General features: G+C 40.1%; 1 protein-coding gene across 5 annotated transcripts in view; it reads right to left on the reverse strand.

Annotated features, from left to right (window-relative positions):
- Positions 1 to 22,623, reverse strand: part of SPON1 (spondin 1) — a 678,179-nt gene that overhangs the window by 323,788 nt on the left and 331,768 nt on the right. For 3 of the 5 annotated variants that reach the window (XM_067532126.1, XM_067532124.1, XM_067532127.1), the window contains one exon: positions 2,116 to 2,231. The exons of 1 other annotated variant lie outside the window; for it this stretch is intronic. The gene's annotated coding sequence lies outside the window, so the exon portion shown is untranslated. Of the gene's footprint in view, positions 1 to 1,949; positions 2,045 to 2,115; positions 2,232 to 22,623 lie in introns of those variants that run through there. One more of the 5 variants, XM_067532129.1, reaches the window with a different exon arrangement.

Genomic DNA, 22,623 nt, shown 5'->3' on the forward strand with positions numbered 1-22,623 from the left:
GGCGGCAGTAAAGAGTGGCATTTGGCACTGGAATTATTCATATAAGCAAATATTGAAAAATCAAGCCCTAATTCAAACAGATAGCATGATGAAGAGAGAGCTAAAGGATGGAATGACCCACAACAAGGAGAAAAGCACCCAAAAGTTTGGATGCTCATCTAAACCAGTTATATGAAAAATCAGCTGGACAGTTTCTCAGAACAGACTTTCCAATATTCCGTTTTTTGCTCACACCCAGAATACCTGCAAGATCAGCTTCTTTCACACTACAGCACCTGAGCATTTCTGCTCCCAACCAGAACTAGGAGATACAGACAGAAATAATAATTGAGATCAGGACAAACTTTCAGGCGCAGCTCAAAGTTTAGATTAAGATTACAGAGCCCAGGTCTGCTCCTACTGGAATCAATGAGAGTTTTCCCAGTGACTCCATCATCATCGTTCTCCCTCAGGTATTACTGTAATACAAAAGGCACCTGAATGGTGCCAACCTCAAGAGAGGCTGCAGTACCATAGTGGCTTTCAGCTCACAATTTTACTTCTTTGAAATGTTTTGCTTTACATGGAGAATCATGTAAATATTTGCTCCTTTCAACTACAAACACCTGATATTATTTCTTAGCAATATACTGATAATAATTTTAAGAAACCAGAATTGATTATTACAAGAAAATGCTCTTGCAAAACAGATACGGGGAATTGTTTAAAATATAAAATACCTGGATGGATAATAGGCTATTTGAATTAAAATAAGACTCAGACCAATAGAAGAATACAAGCTGTAATGTTGTGTAATGCTGCAAAGTATCGATTTCCAATTTTTGTTCACAGTACACCATTGTAAATGACAAGTGCTTTATACATAGGCACAGTGAATAGAAACTAGACTCTTGGTTCTGACCATTCAAATATTAGCCAAGTATGAAAAGGATGAATGCAATAAGAGAAGATGCAGATATAGCACCATGATAATTATTGACTTGTGCTGTAGAGAGCAACTTATAGTCCCTGTGTATTTTGTTTATGAAAAATAATGACATTCACTTTTTCAGGATTTGTCCCAGTATGTCATGTTTTGTCAATACCCCAGTTATCTTCATTTGTTTTTTACTTTGTTTCCCCATCAATGCAAATTATCTTAAAATATTTGGGAATAAACACAAGCTGCTTCCCCTTAAAGTGATTCCACTGTCCAAATGTTATGATATAAGGGGGCCTATGCTCCTGCTAATTTCAAGAGAAGTAGGGTCAGGCCCATGGAGCACAGGGTTTAAGCTGGAAAAATAAAAGAGCTGGTATTATTCAGTAGAGGAGATGTGGTTAGGGGTAGGCCATAACTCCTAGAGATAGTTCTGAGATGTACTCTCTGTGTCAGCACCATGGAACAAAACATATTGTTATGGCATACTGGTACATGATGATGTGAATCAAGCATGGTCAGACACTGGATTGCAACACCACTGAATTAATCAGGCAGAAAGAAGAGATTAGTTTTAAAGGAGAAAGGTTCCATTCATAGACAAGTACCTTGGGGCCAAATTCTGTAGTCTCTTTGCAGGTAAATCTCCTACTGGTCTATGGACTACAGAATTTGGCCCATTGTTAGTACAGTGATATAATGGGATTTTAGTGAAATATTTACTTATTTATATGCCAGAGCATGGCACATTTGATAAACTTAAAAGGTTTTGGAATCTGCTGCGGGCTGATCTAATTAGTTTCTGGTGGTGGGGAAGTTAGTTCATTGTAAAAATGATAAGCTGCCTCTGTTGTGAAAGACTTCATGTAGCTCTACAATTGTTCTCTCACTATTAGTGCTAAGGACATAAACCACCGTGATGCCACAAAGTATTTTCATTGTTGTATTGACATTCTAGTCAACCACTCATGCAATAACATGGCCAATGTTATTTTTAAAGACAAAACCAAGCAACAATTTAGCTACATACCTGAAAGTGGATGAAAGATTTGTCAAGGCTCTCAAAACTTTCTGCAGTGACTGGGGTGAAACCTCAGAGAAGTCAGAAGTTTGAGGCAGTTTAGAGATTTGTGTGCAAACCATAGGGAACCCTGAAACCAAGCAAAATTTGATGGCTTCAGCTGAGTTGTACTTACAGGTTTGGGGTTTGCCAATAATTGACAATAGAGACGAAGTTCAGCTCTAGATCACAAAAGTTTACAAAATCCAGGGATGTTCCAGTGTAGGGGTTTGGTTCAGGCCCATCTCTTTTCTGAAATGAAAAGCAAAACTCAAGTGCTGCTACCTCACACAAAATGACCACCACAAAGAGCTTCAAATTCCCTGAGTCTGAGCCAGCATTTACAGCTAATTTCTGATACCTTTATTAAAGCTGAGCAGAACCTTACAGTGCTAGTAGAGTCATTGAAGAGAATGGAACTTTTTACAGAGTAAGATATACTCAGCTTGAGTGAGGGTATCAGGATCTGGCCCTTAACAAATATGCAGACCAAACGCATGTAATCTGTGTTGCATCCTTTTGTAGAAGGGCATAGCAAGTATTCTTGATCTGGCATGGCAGTATTTTTCGGTAGCTATTATAGTGAGAACCTTATGAGCAATGAGTGCTAGTGCCTGTAGCTTCTAAGTGGTTTATGGACAGAAAAACATTTCCCTTTTTTCCCCTCTAGGTAATCCTAGTCATTAAGGTTTCTTCAGGGATAATTAAGGTTGCTCCCCAGCCAGTAATGAAATTCAGAAATTCTACATTGGACATTCAAGCCCAGGACGAATTTACTAAGCAGTCAGTAAGACTACTTTACAAGGATTGTCAGTGGGAATCAGGAACTGGGTTAGGAAATATTAATGAAGCATGAAAGCAGCAGCTTTTAAGCAATTGGCATCAGCAATGAAGTGCATTTGACTACTGCAGGTTAAATAAAGAGACCATTTTAGAGAGAAGATTGGCATATTTTTGTTTTCTAGCACAGAACACAGCTAAGTATGTTCCTGATATGTATCGATTGTCAATACAGTATTTGCTCTCTCTCCAATCATCATATTTGCACCAATTTTCTGATCAAATAGTTATAGTTTAAACCTGGTTTCTTACCCTATTTATTTTTACTGTTTCAAATTAATACCTAATGGGCCAGATCCTCAGCTGACACAAGTCCGCAGCTCCATGGAGTTTATCAATTTGCAACAGCTGAGAATCTGCCTCATCTGCCCCATATAAAAGATTCCCAAATACTCCCCATCTGAGGCAACTTTCAGAAGTCGGGGGACTTTGCATAACATGCATAAAATAGAGCATATTTCTGCTGCCCTTATAGACGTATACAGAGGCATGGCCCATTGAGACTATAGGTTCTGACAGTCAATGCTCCAGAGCAGGCAGCTCACTTCAGGCTGGAGAATCACCTACTAGAACTCCTAGTTGCAGCAGGCTCCACCTCTCTGTTTAAATAAGCGAGTCCCAGAACATAATCCCTTGGAACTCAATGTAGATGATTCTGCTGTATATCGAAATAGGCCTGTGTTTTCAAAAATGGTCTGTAACTGGAAATTATTTCCAATTATTTGAATTATTTTTACATGGAATTATACCCACTTAGATAGCTCCCTACCTGACTGGACCCACAAATCAGGTAATTAAGCATATAAATGGGTAAAGATGCAGACAAATAACTGCTCCCACAATTTTGGCCCCTAAAATGTTGGAAGCTTGGTTGAAGTCCACGTAATAATCAGAGCTATGGTATTTAAAAATCAGACAAAGTAGCTTCCAAGAATAAGTTACTCTAGATACTAATGTTATTACATTGTCTTGGATAGATGCATTTTAGTTCTCCCCCTAACCTGCATGGAATTGCTTGGAAAGAGCTAATTTACTCTACTATGTCTGACAGCTCTTCAATTTCAATTCACACTCAGGATCCATCTTGCTTTGAATTAGCTTCAGTGACATTTACATCCCTTTCTCTCTAAATTTGTGAGATTACAGTTTTAAAAACTCTTAGTTAATAGTAATGAGGATATTTCTAAAAAGACATATTTCTAAGATAAATAGAGGTGGCTAAAGAAGCAGTTATTTTTCTAAATGAAGTGCTTGGAATACCTACTGTAAATTCCCTGCACCATAGTTTCAAAATCATCATGGTTGACTCACCTCTTTGTCTTTCTGGGACAAATGATAAATTGAATGAAACTCAGTTTGTCTCTGTCTTTTAGATAAGACCTTAAAAGCTAAAGTCTTGTCAGCTCTGAGTGGACAGTAAAGGTCCAGTGTCTTTTTAGGTGAGAGGAGGGGTTTGCTCCAGTACCTTTGGCCAAAATTCCTTCCAAAACCCCTCTCAGGTACAATGTATTATGCCTAAATTGGATGCCACACTACACTCCAGTTGTGGCTGTATTTTAGTAGAGTTCTCTAGGCCCAATCCTGAAAATTCCTAATATCATGCTTAGTCCTATTGACTTCCTGATTCTGAAAACCTCTGCCCCCATGATGGTGCTTACTACTGAACAGAGTCCTACCGGAATCAGTGAGACTATAACCAATAGTACACATTTCTCTTGTAGTAATCGTTTGCAGAACTGAACCCTAAAACTATAACACACTTTGGAATGAAAGGTCCTATATTAAATTAGTATTACAATAAAAACAGATCTGGATTTATGCTCAAATCTCAGCACAGAGCTTTGAATTTTTAAAGAGTTCAGCACTCCTTTCATATACTCTCCCTGCACACACCTACCATCCTCAACTTTTCTGCTCCTTGGCCATTCCGGCTTTGATCTGAGCTTTGATCTGCTTTGATCACAACAGAAGGTTGTGAATTAAAAGTTTGAAAGAAAGATTGAACTTGATAGACACACCAGCCTAGGTTTGTAATGGATACAGTTCCATCAAGAATTTAGGGCCAAATTCTTCAGACCCTTTCTGAGGCAAGACTTCCATTAAAATAAACGAGAGTTTTACCTAAGTAAGGACAGTGTGATTTGGACCACTTTTAAAAGTGCTTGCCAAATCACCCTCTTTAGCAAATGATGTTTTCCCATCACTACTACCCAAGTCCTTACTTTTTATAAGAAAACCACTATGTTTCCCCATCATTCCATACCCCAAATAAAGACTTTGAGCAAAAGTGCTGACCCAGAGGCTAGGATTAACATTCACGAGCATTGTTTAGAAGTCCTCGTATTCAATGAGGCTGAGAGGGAATTGGCAAGGTCAGGATATAAATCTGCATTGAATCAAAAGGCAAGGCAGCATTTTTTTTTTAAAACATAAGAAACCATAACTAAAGATTTAATGAGTTGGCTATTAAACTAGGGAGGTCTAGTAATTAGATTCACATGGTTAGAACATGAAGGATTACAATGTGTCTCTGGTTATGTTTGAGAGTTATTTTGGTATAATGTGATTTAGTCAGTAGATGGGGCTGCTACTTTCCAGCCCTCTCCATTAATATAACAACCCTCTGTATATCATTCAATTGATATACTTTTGCGCTTATCCAGCTTTGCAGGAAAACAGTCTCCAGACAAACAAGCAGCAACTACAAAGGTAAGAATTCTTCTTCATTTATCTCAGGTGTGGTCTACACTGAAAATGGAGGTCAATGTAACAGTGCCTATGTCGACCGCCTAAAGTATACGTCTCCACTGGCACATCAGTTCCGCCAACCTAAATCGCGGTAAAATTCAACATAATAAAACTACCTCCGCAAGTGGCATAGCGCTGAAGTAAAATTCTGTGGGTCGAATGAGTGTCAGTGGAGGCATACCGCAATGTAAATTGATGTAATTGGCCTCCGGGAGGTATCCCATAATGCTCTGTTCTTATTGTTCTGCACATTCGCAGTCTACTGCACTGTGGCCACATAAACAGGAAATAGCTCCTCCCCACAAGCCCCAAGAAATTTTGAAATCCCATTTCCTGTTTGGTCAGTGTGGAGAGAGCTTGCCAGCACAGCTGATCATGGCAACGGCATGTCCCAAATGTGCTCCAACCTGAAGTCGACCTGAGGTCTTGGATCTCATCGGTCTCTGGGGCGAAGAGTCCGTTCTGGTTCAGCTCTGAGCCAGTAAAAGAAATTTGGATATCTATGAGAAGATATCTCACGGCATGTTGGAGAAGAGGCACAACAGGGACTCGCAGCAGTGCCACGTTAAGATCAAAGAGCTGAGGCAGGCTTATCAGAAAACTAGGGAAGCTAACAGCCATTCTGGCTCCTCGCCCAAAACATGCTGCTTTTACGAGCAGCTGCACCACTATGCCATCATGCAGCGTTGATACCTCTGGGGAATCCAAGCCCAGGATGAATGAGGACAAGTCCATGGATACAGATGATGATGAAGAGAAGGAGAACAGGGAGCAGGTGAGTGTTCTCCCTTTTCCCTGAAAGCCAGGAGCTGTTTGCAATACAGGGGCAGTCCATCCAGACTCAGGATGCTGAGGAAGGTACATCTGGTGAGTATGTACTGAAAATTGCATGCCTTTGGTTATATCCTCTGACCAGAATATTGTACCAGTGGGAAAAAGTGGTGTGTGGGGCTGTACTTACTTGTACTTGGTGTGCTTAAACACTGAGCTCACCCCAGAAAAGATTATTTCTGTGCATAAGGATGCTCTGAGAATCCTCCGTGCATATTTCCAGGAAGCTTTCAGGTAGGTACTCTGCAATCCTTTAGAGAAGGTTTCTTAGGAAGGCAGCCTTATTTCTTCCATTGCAATAGAACACTTTCCCCCGCCACTCTGTTATTAATTATGCAGGCATCATCGCAGAATGCAGCATAGCAGCACAAGGCCTGTAGCCAGATGCTTGCAGCAAATCCTCCCTTTCCGCCTCTGTGACCCTCAGCAGGCTGATATCACTCATGGTTACCTAAGGAAGATGGCACACGTTTTACAGTAGCTGACCAAGAAAGCTTTTTAAAGTGTGTTATTGCACAGCCACGGATGGTTTCTTGGTTCAGCACACTGCAAGTCCCTAAGCAGAACATTGTTGCGATGGCCCTTGGGCATCCGCAAATGGGTTCCAATTTTTTTCCTCCAGAGACGGTTAACCCATACCCACCTCTCACCCTTTCTTCGGCCTGTTAAAAAGCCTGATCAATTGGGAGCCTGACATCCATGCTGCTCTAGGGAGCATGGACGTGTGCAGCATGGGCCCCGGAGATTTCACTAACACAGATGCACTTGCCCTTTGCTTACCATGACTGGAACAACACTCCGACCCCTGCAATTGAATGCGGTTGTAGCCTTCCCTTGGGAATGTTCAGGGGTCTTATTTTTATATTGTAACATTGCTTTTCATCCATGGGACGAGTTAACAATGGGTACCTTCTGCTTTGCTTCCCTCACAGTGGACAACGTGGCCTTCAGCGCACCATCTCATACTCCTGCAGAGCGCCTGTCGCAGATAAGTGAAAAAACCCCACCCTGGGATGACATGTTTAATGAGTTAATGAACGCCTCCACGGCTGCTGACACAGAGCTAAGAGCATGGAGGATTTCATTATCTGACAAACTGAGCATGGACAACAGGAAGGCAGCACAGGAATAGGAGTGTTCAACACAAGAAGAGATGCTGCGTATAATGCGCAATCAGTCAGACATGCTGAGGTCTCTGGTTAAATTTCAGGAAGCTCAATGGTAAGAGACTCCCTCTGCAGCCCCTGCAGAACTCTGAGCTAACGCTTTCTTTCCTAGCCCCCACACCCAAGCAGTCTAGGAGGAGGTTGAGCAGGGTACAGTACATGCTACACTCCTCGCCGGTTAAGGTGAGTAGAAAGAGGTGACAGCCCCTTTAAGGAGTGGGGATGTGTGCTTCTTTCCTGTGTGCACAGCCAAAATGGGTTCTGTATCCTTGGCCCCAAAAATGCATGAGGAAAATTCCATTGTTCCATTCCTGCCCCACCCCATGAAGGATCACCAATAAATAAAGAACTGCTTTCCAATTCATTACTCTATTTATTTATTGATGAAAAGGGAATAAAGGGAGGAGGAAGTGGGGGGGGACATAGATTGGGAGGGGGAAATATTCTGCTTCAAATTTCATTTCTATTTGTTTATTGATAAGAAGGAAATAAAGGGAGGGGGAAGGTGGGGAGGACTGGAACTGTGGGTGAGAGGGAGGGGAACTGGCTCGGTGGGGGATGGGTAGGGAATGCGAAGTGAAAGCACAGCACAGATAAGCGACACACATTACTATTGTGCCTCATTGCAAAAGCGGTTTTTCAATGTTTCCCTGAGGCGCAGCAGTCTGCAATTGGCTCTCAGTGTTGCAGTGGCATCTGGCTACTCAAAACTGGCAGTCAGCCTATCTGCCTCCACAACCCAACCCAACGGGAACTTCTCCCCCTTTGTTTCTCAGACATTATGGAGCACACAGCAGGTGGAGATAACTATTGGGATTTTTTTTTCACTGATGTCTAACCTAGTGAGCAGACTTCACTAGCACACTTTTAAATGCACATTCCACCATCATTCTGCACTTGTGGAGCCTATTATTAAAATGCTCCTTCTCGCTGTCCAGGTGCCTGGTGTGGGGCTTCATTAGCCAGGAGAGAAAGGGGTAGGCAGGATTCTCCAGGATCATTATTGGCATTTCAACATCGCCAATATTTATTTTATGGTCAGGGAAGAAAGTGCCCACCTGCATCTTTTTTAACAGACCTGAGTTCCTAAAGATGTGCACGTCATGCACCTTTCCAGATCATCCCACATTGATGTCAGTGAAGCGTCCTCTGTGATCTACAACGGTCTGCGACACCATTGAGAAGTATCTCTTTTGGTTTATGTACTCTGTGGCAAGGTGACACAGGGCTAAGATAGGGATGTGTGTGCCATCTATCACCCCGCCACAGTTTGGGAACCCCATTGAGGAAAAACCTTCCATGATGTCCTCCACATTTCCCAAAGTCACTACCCTTCTTAGCAGAAGTATATTAATGGTCCTGCACACTTGAATCACGGCTGCTCCCACGATGGATTTACCGATTCCAAATTGATTCCCAACTGACTGGTAGCAGTCGGGGTTGCTAAATTTCCACAGAGCAATGGTCATTCTTCTCCACTGACAGAGCTGCTCTCAAGTGAGTATTCATGCTTTTCATGGCTGGGGAGAGCTCTCCGCAAAGTTCAAAAAAAGTAGCTTTTTGCATTCAAAAGCTTTGAAGCTTTTGCTCATCATCCCACACCTTCATAATGATGTGATTCTACCAGTCACTGCTTTTTTCCCGGGACCAGAAGCGGCGCGCCGTTGACTGGTGTGCAGATGGTGCATGACAGCCTGCAGCAAATGGGAATTGTTTCATTCTATGGCTTGTAGCAAGGTGGCCTCTGTAACATTGCAATTTTTAGTGCTGCAGCTCCTGTCTCACCCTGAAAATACTGCAGAATAAGTTGTGAGGTGTTTGTGACGCTCACAATGGTAGTGCAGAGCTGAGCAGGCTCCATTCCTCTCAGGCAATGGCATGCATGTGGCAGAGACTGACAGGTTTAAAAAAATGGTGTGAAAAGGAGATCATCTGTTTGTTTTGGACTGGGGCAAGAAGGGAGGGGGAGGGGAGTACATTGCATCATGGGAGGATGACAACCTTCCCAAAAGCCTCTGTGGCTAGTTGCACTGTGAGATAGCTTCCCATGGTGCACTGCTTTGATTGTCAACCCAAGCACGGCTAGTGGGGACGCAATTCCTGATGCAATGACCGTGGTGTGATCACGCTCCTCTGACTTCTAAAATTCAGCAGGTGGAAGTCAATTTAAAATAAATCAACTTCATTCTGCAGTGTAGACATACCCTCAGTTAATTTAGGTGCTAACTTCAAAGTCTGCTTCACAGAAACTAGAAAAGTAAAAGATGTTCTAGGTCATTGAGGCCGTCCCTCTACAAGTGCAGGGAACAATCCTCTGATAGAGGACAGAAGCACATTAAATATATTCTATATTGTTTCTACCAAAAGGAAAAGAAGGTGATATTCAACTACCACAGTTTTTGCACACTGTAGTCAGACACACAACTGACATCAAGCACCTTGTTTGGAAAATTCCATTCTTACACATTTTCTTTTTTTCAGACTAGTTTCTCTACCCTTTTATCCACATCAGGATATTCTTGCCCAGGTTACAATGGAAGAATATTGAATCTTCCCATGCTTTTTATTCCTCAATCTCCCTTTCCTCATTAGTAATATTGTAGGGCAGTAATTTACTACCCAGTCAAGAAGATAAGTGGTTCCTTCATTTACCTGAGACTTTTGCATCCACATCATCTACCACTATTATTTCATCAGCTCTCAATCTGAAGCATGGAGATCTCCAAGAAACATTAAGCCCTGGTGTACACTTACCTGGAGATTCAGTGGCAGTCGACGGGAGTTACGCAAACTACGCAGAGTAGTTTGCATAACTCACGTTGACTGCTCTGCTTCCCTTCTGCACACTGTCTTCACTGTGCTGCGCCGATGGGAACAGCATTCCCGGCGACGCAGCGCTACACTACTTGAGGGGGTGGTTTTACTCAATCAATTTTCTGATCGATTGAGCGGGTCTACACTGACCGCTCAATCAATCCAGAAAAATTGAGCTGGCAGCGGCGACTTTGCCGCTGTCAATATAGACATACCCTTAGTTGCTGCAGGAAGTGGTGTTAAATGAGTCAGAGTAGCTGGCACTCTTCTCTTAAATCAATGCAGAGTCAAGGCATCAGCATAGTGCTAGAGGACACTGTGTTGCCAGAGGTGCTGTCTTACAAATAAGAGGTAGAACCAGGTGCCTGACCAGCTGAGATCATTAAAAATCTCATTGAACTTTTCCTAACAGACTGATTGGTGGTAACTATCACATCCTACCCAAATTCTAACTTGCCTACCTATATTTCCTCTGCAATTTCAAATGTAAACAATATTTCTCTTACTGTCTTATCCTAAATATTTCATACTGTTGCTGCGTGCTGTTAAGAAGTTGCAGTGTCTACCCCAAAAGTGGCTAATTTCAGTGTGGAGTGAAGTTAGACCTATATCTTGTGGGCCAGATTTACAATGGAATTTAGGTAACTAGAGATGCAGATAGAAGCCTGGTAGGATTTTCAAAAGCACCTAGGTGAGTTAGGTGCTTAATTTCTACTGACTTTCAATGGGATTTAGGGAGTTAGGCTTAGGTGCTTTTGTAAATCCCACTAGATGCATCTTTAGGTGCCTAAATCCTATGCAAATCTGGACCTTTGAATCCTGTGAAAAATCTCAGAGGATTTACCAGAAACTTTTGCACATGTCTATTGTTTCTGAAATCACACAGTAAGAAGCAAAAAAAAGTGTCTGACAGCTTACTGTTGTTTGCTGGGTAATTAGTGATGAAAGCATGTCAAAGACCAGAAGGTTCCATTTATATAAATACCCCAAATTTCAGTTGCTTATTCATGCTTCTTGATTTCCTACAAAGCTTGCCTGGAATAACAATACGTCTTCATATCAGATTTCTAGGTCTTCCTTCTTCTAATGCAAGTGGAAATACCATAAGAACAGCCTCTCATATTATGTTGGCCCTTCTGTTTCCAGTAAGCAGAAATTCACAGCAAAATGAAAAATAATGGAAATAAAAGTTAACTAAAATGTTTTTGAAGCTCTAAAAATCAGTTCAGTTTCAACTCAAGTTTAGGTGATGGTGTGGTTTGATTCTTATTTTATCCAAACCTGTTTGCCATGTAATCTATTCAATGAAACCCATGTGTGTCCTCTAAGATACAGTGTAGAACATCATCTGGAAGTCATAAAAAATCATCTTTAAATGCACTAAGCCAGGCCCAAAATCTGCTCAGACACTCTTATCAACATGATGATGATGAAAAACTAAACGATTTTTTACTTATCCTTTCTGACCCCACCTCGGTCCCCCCAAAAACCCTCTAGTTAAGCAAGCAAGTAAAATTTTGCAAGGTTTTGCGAAGGTACGTAAAGTAATACCACTGTATTTGTTCTACTTCATCCATGCTGTAACGAGGTAAGATTGAATCTCAGCAGTAAATTAAGCAATATTTATGAAATTTTCAACATCAAAATCTGGTATATAAACATAAAGGGTTAAGAGGTCATGCTGATGGCCAGAAAGATTACAACAGGACTTAGATCATGTAAACTAACAGATTACATAATGGTAACATACCCATTAAATAGCACACTAGCAGCAAATATGAATAAGAAAGCACATTTATCCACTGGGTTTAAAATAGGGATTTTGTACACTGTAATTTTGTAGGATATAGTGGACATGTCTGGAAGAAAAAAATAAAACATCTCACCTAGTGGCTAAGAATGTTGGCATTCCCTAGCATTGTATTGAAGAAAGCAACTGAAAGATTATCTTTCAAGGAAGATAATACATTTTCTCATTTTTGGTTTTGTGAAAGTTGCAAAAATAATCCCTTTTTGTAAAGGGAAAAAATTATTTTGTAAAGGTGTAAATACTCACTGAACTGGAAAAAAACAAAGGGTTCTGAGTTACTATATTCCAGAATGATGGTGGTGATGGATTGAAAATATAATTCTTGAAAAAAAGATAATTTTCCACTTTTGATAGCATTTTTCCAAGCTCCTTTCTATTAAGCTTCTATTTGAAGCTGTTCCACAAAAAGCTAACGTGCATCATTTTTACCATAATATTCGAGAGAGAGTGTACAATTCTCAAAGTGATTGCTTTACTGCCATAGCAACGTGCGATCAATCCCCCACCTTTCATCATTATGTACACAGTAATTCTACTAATAGTTCATTGTTCCATTCAAATATTGGCACAGACATATAGAAAATGCCAGTGATGACACAGTTTAAATACCCATGAGGAAAAAGGTTGATATTTTTAACCAAAATATACATGAGAGGAATATAATTTTGTATTTGAAAACAAACCAATACATGTTCACATACCAAGCACATAATCCATAATCCTTCCAAATACATGATTGTTCTGTTTTATGGCACAGGTTAAAAGAGTTTGAAGTCATGCCTGCCAATTCGAGTTTAAAGAAGTTTAAATTATATCCTCTCTGTGCCTATTTGGGGTATCTGCTTTATCTATCTGCCTGTTAACACACCAAGTAGTGTTCAAATGCCATTTCCAGCAGGGCCCAAAAAACATTGCAGTGAACCACAAGTATGCAATGACATATTTAAAATGTGCACTGAATGTTTAGGAACTGCTATACTGAATGTTAAAAAAAAAAAAAAAAAAAAAGCACACCAGAAGTTCAGCATTGCTGCTCAGAGCCAGAGTCTCAGCGGGATTGAACTCATGGAGATAGCCACATCTTTTACAGTGATTTGTAAAAGGCTTTCCTCTATTAAGAAGTGCCTTAACAATAACTGGGGAAAGGCCATAACAGGTTGGGAGATGGTTAAAAGGCTGGGGCTAGTAATGAAAATCACAAGATCTGCTGACTCCCTGTTAAAATTTTTCATGGTCATTCAGGACCATTTTATTTGCCTTTTTGCAGCAGTGATGCTTCAGGAAAAGAGCTTGCAATGCAATCTGGTGGCAAATGAGTCAATGCAATCTGAGGCTAATTCACACGTTTCATGTTACCAAGCAAGGAGGATGTAGTTCCTCTCTCTCTACAACTCTTATGAGATTGTGTCTAGAAATGTCATTCAGTTCTGGGCACTTTAATACCAGAAACGTGTTGGCAAATTGCATGGAAAATATCAGAGAATAAAACCAAAATAATTAAGGGATCTGGAAGGACTGATTTATGGGGAAAAGATTTAAAAAGCTAAATATGTAGATGAATTTATGAAATTAGGGTCATTCAACACTTCTCAGAAGGCACACAGGAGAAAGAGCATGAAGAATAGCTTCAAGTCATTACAAGGAGATATTAACTGGGCATATGGGGATGAAAGTAGCAAAAGGTACACAGGCTGAATATAAGGAAAAAATTCCTAGTAGTGAAATTCATTTGACCATAAAATGTCCTTTGCTAAAGGAAAGCAGCAGCCACTCCATCATTAGAGAGCTTTAAATTGAAATGAGACAAAGAACAGGAATGGTGATGTTATAATAGTAATAACGTTACAATAGTAACAGTAATGATAGGCAAACAGAGTGTTTTTCATTTGTAGATCTCTAAGTGCTTTAGTCTACTACTAGGTGGGTATGCTTCACTACCCCAATTTCTATATTGATGGGAGAAATTCACCATGGACAGGAGGATGGACTAGCTGCCTCTTCTAATTTTAGTATTCTGTTGTGGTTCCTTTATAATGTACAGATTGCACATTGTCAAAAGTGACTCTACATAAAGGAATGTTGTAATTGTTCTAATATTACTCAACACACCAAAGCAGTACGGAAACACAAGTGAACCTGTAACAGAAGTCCACAGTGATAGGAGAACTTGGATTGTTCTATAATCTTCTCCTTCTTTTCTAACTAATTCCAGCTTCTTGTATTTTCTGGATGTTTAGAGCAGTGCGAAAAGCAAAAGTGAGAAATGTCAGCATGGATGTGGATATGAAAGACATAAATTGGATTAAACTTCCATAAAGCTTAATGAAAAGCTGTGTTCACAGAGAAAAATGCATTATTGTTCAGATTTTCATTATGTAGTTCAGCAATGCAAATAATTAAAGAATCTAAAGAAGAGACATGCAGTTGCAGTCCTTAAATATAGGTCTAGTGTTATGGTTTGATAATAGGAACAAGGGCCACACAGGACCATACAGTACAAATCCCAAAGTCATAAGAATACTTTTAGGGTCATTCCACTGACTTCCTGATCAGGAAAAAGCTATTGAGTGCACAATGGTGAAGGAGATCAAATAGGCAACAGTAATAAGACGTGACTTCAACTGCCAGCATATTAACTGGGAAAATGTAATACTGGGGCAATGATTCAAGAAACATTTTCTTTGCACATTAAACGATTGCTTCCTGGACCAATAAGTTCCAGAATACAGGAGCAGAGGCTATTCTTGACATAGTCTTAAGGAGTACACACATTCAAGAGGATACTATAGCTGACCCACAACAGTGACCATGGCATAATTAAATTAACCCTCTTCAGAGAAGGAGCATACAAAAAATTAGCATGGCAACATGAAGCTTTAGAAAAGGAGATTTATAAAGTAAACAGGAAGTTAGTCAAACAGACCCAAAAGTAAAAAAAGCGAGGAAATTAAAATGTGTTGACTCAGCATAGAAGCTATTTGAGCCAAATAGGTATTGTACATGTTTACAGTATAATAATGACTAGGAGCCCCAGCAGAGATTGGGAACACAGTGTATTTGATGATGTATCTACACGCAGTAAGAGAGAAGACAAACAAAGGGTGGGACAAAGAAGATTGTATGACTTCCATTTTACAGGATGGGCAATGGAGGCATGGAGAGATTAACTGACTTGCTGAAGTCACAAAGTCGCAGAGGTGGAGTTGAACCCAAATTGCCTGAGCCCCAAAGTTAGTGCCTAAACCAAAATCAGAACACTGAAATCCAGCCCAAATGAAGCCAATAGTAAGAACATAAATTATGGCAGGCAAAATGGAAATTAAGAGGTCCAAAAGGGAATTTGAAGAACAAAATCTGGATAACAAACACTCTTTAAATATATCAGAAGCAGGAAGCCTAAGAATCATAGAGGACCTGCTAGACTGCCATGGAGTTAAGATTGGAATTAAGGAGGCTATGGGGAAGATACTCATATGTGCAAATGTATCATTCAGTTTCGTGAATAGAAGCAACTTTTAAATCAATTTTCTGTGAATACACAAGCCGGTTGAACTTTGTCTTTCAAATGTTCACAAAAAACAAAAGTGATATGGACATGACTGAAACAAATTAATTCAAAAATTCAAATAAATATCCACACTATTATTTTGCACTATTCAGCATCTCTATGGAAATGTTCTTGAAACTTAACCAAGGCACAAAGCAATCCAGTCTACCAATCCAGGCGTTACTAACATCCTTCAGATCTGCAGGTGAATCACTCAGCTCAGAAGGTCAGGACAATCATCAACTAAAACTGCTCTGTAGATTAGCCAACACAAAGTTCGCATAGGTATGCACATTGGGCTTGTGTCACCTTAATTCCCAGACACAGTTTGTATCCAACACAAATAACTAGGTTTTGGCAAATGCTCAGAATCCTCAACTCTCTCTTGAATTTGAGTTTCCCAGTTAGCTAATCTGTGTGCAAAAAACTAATCGGCAGAGATGAAATAATTGTCAATGGAATAGAGTAAAGTAAATACCCATAAATTAAATAATACTTTAAAGAGGACATAAATAGTCATGTTAATACTCATTACCATTTCTTAATTTTATAGAAACAATAATGCAAAATTATTTTGTAGCCTAGAAGAGATAAATAACATGTATTTCCACATAATTAGTATACAAACAGAGTAATTGCATATTTATTTCTACCCTGTAAACAAAGCCATAAACTTGATAGTTTCCCTCCTGCATGACTGCAGAGGTAATTTTGTAATAGAAAATAATCTTCTTTACTAAAGTTCTCAGAAAATCAGATTGTCTATGGCTAAGGGAGCTTTATTCTTTATAACCATTTCATTGAGCGAGTGGCAAATATATTTTTAATATGTTGAACTATGTGAAATTAAAGTGCTGAAGATGTATATTCCTTCAGCTTTCATGCTTCCCCCCATCTCACAGTTTCAGACTAACCACAAGCTTTTGTGATTTGAATAAAATAGAATGTCATGCCTTTAAAGCTGCAGGATTTCTTCTCATAGACCAATTCAATCTAGTTTTGCTCTGAACATATAATAGTGTGTACTGCTATTTATGGTTTCTGTTTGTTTTGTTTTTAAGAAAACCTACAGCCCTTTAGAAAAGTACAGTGGTGACACTTATCTTCCTGACCTCTGCAACATTGCACACCATGTTGTGTTCGCCTTTGGCAACTGGAAGTGATAGTATGTACTTGCCTGACACAGTACAATACACACTTCACCAATACTTATAAATGTTTACCTTAGAAAACATGCTGCATTACATTTCAAAACATTATGTATGTTCTTGTCTGGAAAGTGTATTTGAAATGCTTAGCAAGTAGAAGTGGTCCTAGCTCTTGCAGAGAAGTTCCTTTTGTGTGAAATTCACTCTACACCCATAAAGTAAATATTTAGGCTCTGTTCCAATGGCATATACTGCAAATGGGAAGGTGAAATCCACCCTTCCCCAACAATGAAGGGTGAGTGGGCTGAGCTGCTGCCTCTGGATTAGAATAGAGGCCATTGCCCCACAGCTACTATGCATTGTTCCCGCAGGTTTCCTGCATCCACTGGATCAAATCTCAAACCAGTGCTTTCCACGTGTCCCTCCATTTATGTCTTCTAAGGACCATATAACTGTTGAATCATGACAGAGATTTCAGCAAAAATACCCACTAGCTGATAGCCGTTCATGCTCTCATCTTATATAAATCCAGATTAAACTGGATTCATTAAGAGTAGATAAATGTCAGACAATATTCAGAGAATACTTGAAATCATCCATAATCATCTTATCGGATGTGGAGCTGGTTTAGAGACCTTTTCCACAACACTCTGGGGGTGTGAAGGCACCCCATGCGGCCTCTGAGCCAACAGAGCCCCTACATGGTCCTTGTAGTGTTCAGGAATCACTCTGAGCCCAAGTAGCTTAAAAGAAATGCTTTTCATTCAGTGGCACAGTTCCCCATCTGCTCCTGCGTAACCAAACATGGGCTTCTGCAGTGCCCTTCCCCCAGACTTGGATCACTTAAAGGTACAGTTCTCGATACCACATCTTCCTTAGCCTAACACCACTACTACTTAATAAACAAAACTGATTTAACACACAATTCTAAATGCTTATAACCAACCTACTACTTAAATTCAGTAACAATGTTAAATTAATCTCTGAGATGCTTTGTACAGTCACTTAGACTTCAGGGTTTCCCTGGTACTATCATTGTCAAAAGGTGGTAAGTCCATTTGTTCTAGCAATCTTATACCTCGGGGCTTGATTGTCTTATCCCCTTGTGGTTGTTGCCTGAGACCTTCTCAGGCAAAATGGCAAACTCAGTATCTGTTATCTACCTTCCTTTTGGGAGCCTAAGGTGTTGCTTATTCCTCGTCAGTGTATGTCTGTCTGGAGTGACAACCTCAGAAGACTGCACAATGCAACCCATGTAACACCACTGTTGTTTGCAACCATTGATTCCCATTATAGATATGCACTGTGTCATGTTCACTAAGTGGTGACAGCTCCTGGGAACCCAAATCATATTGTTTTTTTTGTTTAGCTTTATCTGCCTCTCTATACATCTTCAAATTCCCAGTGACACTTACATCAGCTTCTCTCATTACAGACATTCTCGTCTTCTGTTTTCAGTTAAATAAAATATCCACAGCTGACATTTCACTGGTGCTGTCCTGTAATTTAACAGTGCTAAGTATGGATCAAGTCTGACTTCACAGCCGTTTTCAGTAGCCACCTTATATTTTAAACATCATTTTCCACCAACCCATTGGATTGCAGATAATGGGAATTAATGGTTACATATCTAAACCTGTGTTTCACTGCAAACTTCTTAAAGCTATGCCCACTAAACTATAGCCAATTGTCAGATTATTACATCAGGTATACCATGTCTAGCAAAAGCAGATTTGACATGCACAATCACTTGTTTAGCTGTAGTAGCTTCTGGTAAGACTCTCTCAGGAAAGTCTTGAAGAATAATAGTCTTGAATGAGTACACATTTTTTTTTCCAGTCAACATAAACAAATCTATTCCTATTTTGCTCCAGGAGGCCAATTTTTCCTGTTCCACCAGCATAGGCTCTTTTGCTTGACTTTGCCTGTATTTTTGGCGAATGTGACAAGACTTAACAACTTCCTAATGTTGCTGCTCATTTGAAGCCAGTATAAAACCTCTCTAGTCCTCCTCTTACATATTTCAGTCCCTAAATGGTCTGTTAATATATATTTCTTTCATAACATTTTAGGGATCTCTACCCCAGCATCTTTAAACAAAATCCCATTTAGGGCTGAATTGGTGATAGGGAATGGGAACATGCTGTCCCTGTGCAACTGCATAATCAATTCCTGCAAGGTCTAATCCCAGTCTGTTGCTCTGGCAATCACAGTCTACATTCATCTGAGACCAGAAAGATTTTGTTTTATCAAACTGACATGTACAATGTCTAGCTCTGGACTGTGTTCCACTGCACTTTTGTCAAATGTTCCAGAGTGTGTGTCTGCAACCACCAAATCCCTCCCACCTTTGTATGACATTTACAAAGCATACATTTATAAGTGAAAAAATAATCTTTGTATTCTCAGGGGCCATTTGCCAGGCTCCTTTTGGCAATGGCAATAAGTAGTTTGTGGTCAATTTCAGCTATCACAGGCCTCCCATGAAAACATGAAACATTTTACACCCCTGGACTAGGGCCAAAGCTTCCTTCTCTATTTGAGTCTACTGACAGTTAGTTTTTATTAGAGCCCATGACGCACAAGCCACTGGTCTCCAGTTTGGAACATACTATTGTAACAGGACTGTGACACTACACTCCTTTGAAGCACTTAGTTTTGCACTTGCTGTTATAGTATCTTAAGACTGGGGCCTCTTTAATTAACTCCATCATTTTCTCAAGCTCTTCATTAAGATTCACCTCCTATGTCATTGGACAGCATTGCATAGTAATGCTCTTAGGTTGCTGGTTGGAGTAGACAGATTAGGCATACATTTTCCCTACACATTTCACCATTCCAAGGAATCTTTGTACCCCTTTCTTGTCTGTTGGAGCAGGCATGTTGTTCATGGCTTCAACCTTGCTGTGATCTATCTGTACAGCTTGCTGTGTTAACTTTTCCCCCAGGCATGTTATTTCTGTTACACAGAATTTATATTTTTGTTTAGCTTTAGCCCAGCAGCTCTGGTGCTTTCCAAAGCTGCTTGGAGCCTCTGGTCATGCTCTTCTATTGTTCTTCCCCAGATCAAAACATCATCTATGTAAATCTTAGTACTCTTCATACATTAACAATTTGTAGTACTGTTTGAATTTCTTTCAGTTGTCTTCTATGTTTCCAGAGATTTTCAGTTCTGGTACAGCTTTTAGCTGCTCCATTCTTCCACTCAGGTTATTTTCTATTCACTCCTGGCATCTTGTGCTTTCAATAATCACTCTGGACCCAAGATGCTTGGAAAAGATCCTCTTTATTTGGTGATACAGGTCCCCAGTTGTCACTGCATAGCAAAATATGGATTTCTGTAGCTTCCCATCTTGCAGACTTCCTGTCTTGGAAGCTAGCTAATCATCTAAGACTAGATCTACACTCTTAACTAGGGGTGTGATTCTCTGCCTCCTGTACTCATACTTCTGCTAGCTGTCATTGAGCTAGCACGAATACAAATACTAGTGTAACCACGGTAACATGGGTAGTGCAGCGGAGACACTGCTGAACCATGCTGGATACATACCCACTGCTTTCAGGCAGGTTTATATTCAGTACAGCTCAGCCATGACACTTTTGCTACCCATGCTACTGTGTCTACGCTTCTACGTATACTCATGCTAGCTTGATGAGAGCTAACACGAGTGTGTGCACCCAAGCAGGGGAATCACACCCTTAGCTTCTAGTGTAGACGTAACTTAAGAAGTACAGGTTCCTGATACCACGGCACTCATGTTTAACTGATGTAGAGGGCTTTGTGGGCTTTCAGCCCATTGGTGTGAATTTCACCACCATAGAGGACGGGGATGAAACCAGTAAGTGTGTATAGAAAATATATCTAAATGCCTATAGAATTTAAGAGCAAATAGTAATATTTCTGAAGAATTCTGAGTCCAAACTATAAGATGTAATGAAATTAGATTGATACTGCGCAACCTCATAGTGCATCTAGATTTCCTCCCACAGGAATGTTCCATGAGGGTTGTCAACACATCGGGCCAGACTCCTACCTCTGTTATACCAAAATAACTCCACTGACTTCAATAATTTTTTTCCAGATTTGGGCCTTCAGAGTAATCTGATCAGAATCTGACCCATACAACATTTTCTTCTGGAAATGCCTCTCTAGCTCTCCATCTAACAAATCCTGTTATCCCAAATGGAGTTTCCCCAAACATTTCAATCCAAACACACTGGTTTAGTTAAAACAACAAAACACATTTATTAACTACAGAGAAATAAATTTGAAGTGATTATAAGTAATGAGGCTAACAAGACAGAGTTGGTTACAAGAAAATGAAAATAAAAATGCAACTAATACCTAATTTAGCAAGTTAAGTGAATTCAAAGCAAAGATCTCTCTCACAAGGGACGTGCACAAGAGAGGGTGAGCAAGGGCAGGCCCTTCCAATCGTTGTCGGGGGCACAGAATTCCTCTGGCTGTGGGGCAGGGGAGGAGGGAAGAGCCAGCTCCTGTCATCCCAAGGTGGGGGGGGGGGAGGGAAGAGTGAGTTCCTTCTGGGGCTAGGGAGGGAGACAGAAAGAGAGCAATTCAGTGAGGGGGCACAGAATGTGCCCCTCCGAAAGGGGTCAACTTTAAATTTCTGCGCATCACATGTTTTAGCAGTCCTTTGTTCTTCAGCTGTCGTGGATGCCATGGGGAGGGAAGGAGAGAGAGAAAGGAGGAAAAACTTGGGGTGTCTGTTCCCAGTTCTTATACCTTTTCCTCTTCTTTGAGAATCATCTTCAGCTGGGGTTCAGTAGCCAGCAAGTCTCTGTGGTTAGGAACCCCTAGCTGTTTTTTTGCCAAAGTGTAAATTTCTTGCTCAGATCTTTTTTTCCTGCTAAAGAAGGGCCACTTCACCAGGTCCATTTCATTTTGACGACACTTGGCTGAGGTGTCAGTTTGCCTTTTGTCTCGGAGGAACTGGTTTGTGCCTGATTTTCTAAACTTGGAATATGTCTTAGTAATGTCATAGAGTAGAATTTTGTAATTTTACATACAATGCTTATTTTACCATATTTTACCAGGACAATGATGATCAGTAAATTACAAGTTTTCAAATGATACCTCACAAGGCATACTTTGTACAAAATTTATCATAGTCTTGAAAAAGGGGTGAACATAGGTATAACAGACTGTCACAATAGTTTCATTGATTTCAATGGGACTTCTGACATACTTAAAATTATACAGTAGGATAGCCACATTGAAGTTGTCTTTGCACTGCAATACCAAGTGCTTTTTGTCTGCTTAAGATCTAACTCATTGTCTTTCTGGGTGGTATGTCATGAAGTAACACTATTGCTCTGAAAACTCAGGGACCCACTGGAGATATAAAGCTGGAGAATTCATAGCGTGCCATGTGAATTGGATGGGTAGATGTGTTTCCTATCTATCTTTAATTGCAAGTTCACTGATTTTTCTCAACCAATTTTGAACACATTTTGGACGGTATTTACTCACTGCCACATCCCCTGCCACATTCAGAGCTGAAAATGACAAGATTTTATATTATTTAGGAGGGAAAATTATATTATTTAAAAGGGAAAATTGTCACTGGAGAAATGCTTATTTTGAAAACAGTTTTACTATTGTTTTTGGATGAATAATTACTAAAATTTTCAGGCCCAAACACTGGACCCAGTAAAGTCAATGGCAAAACTCCCACTGACTATAATGGGACCATGTTTTGGTGCCTAAAGAACACTGGCC

The sequence above is a fragment of the Emydura macquarii genome, unplaced genomic scaffold, assembly GCF_026122565.2.
Source record: "Emydura macquarii macquarii isolate MOO-44397 ecotype Brisbane River unplaced genomic scaffold, CSIRO-AGI_Emac_v2 contig_3240, whole genome shotgun sequence".
Lineage (NCBI taxonomy): Eukaryota > Metazoa > Chordata > Testudines > Chelidae > Emydura > Emydura macquarii.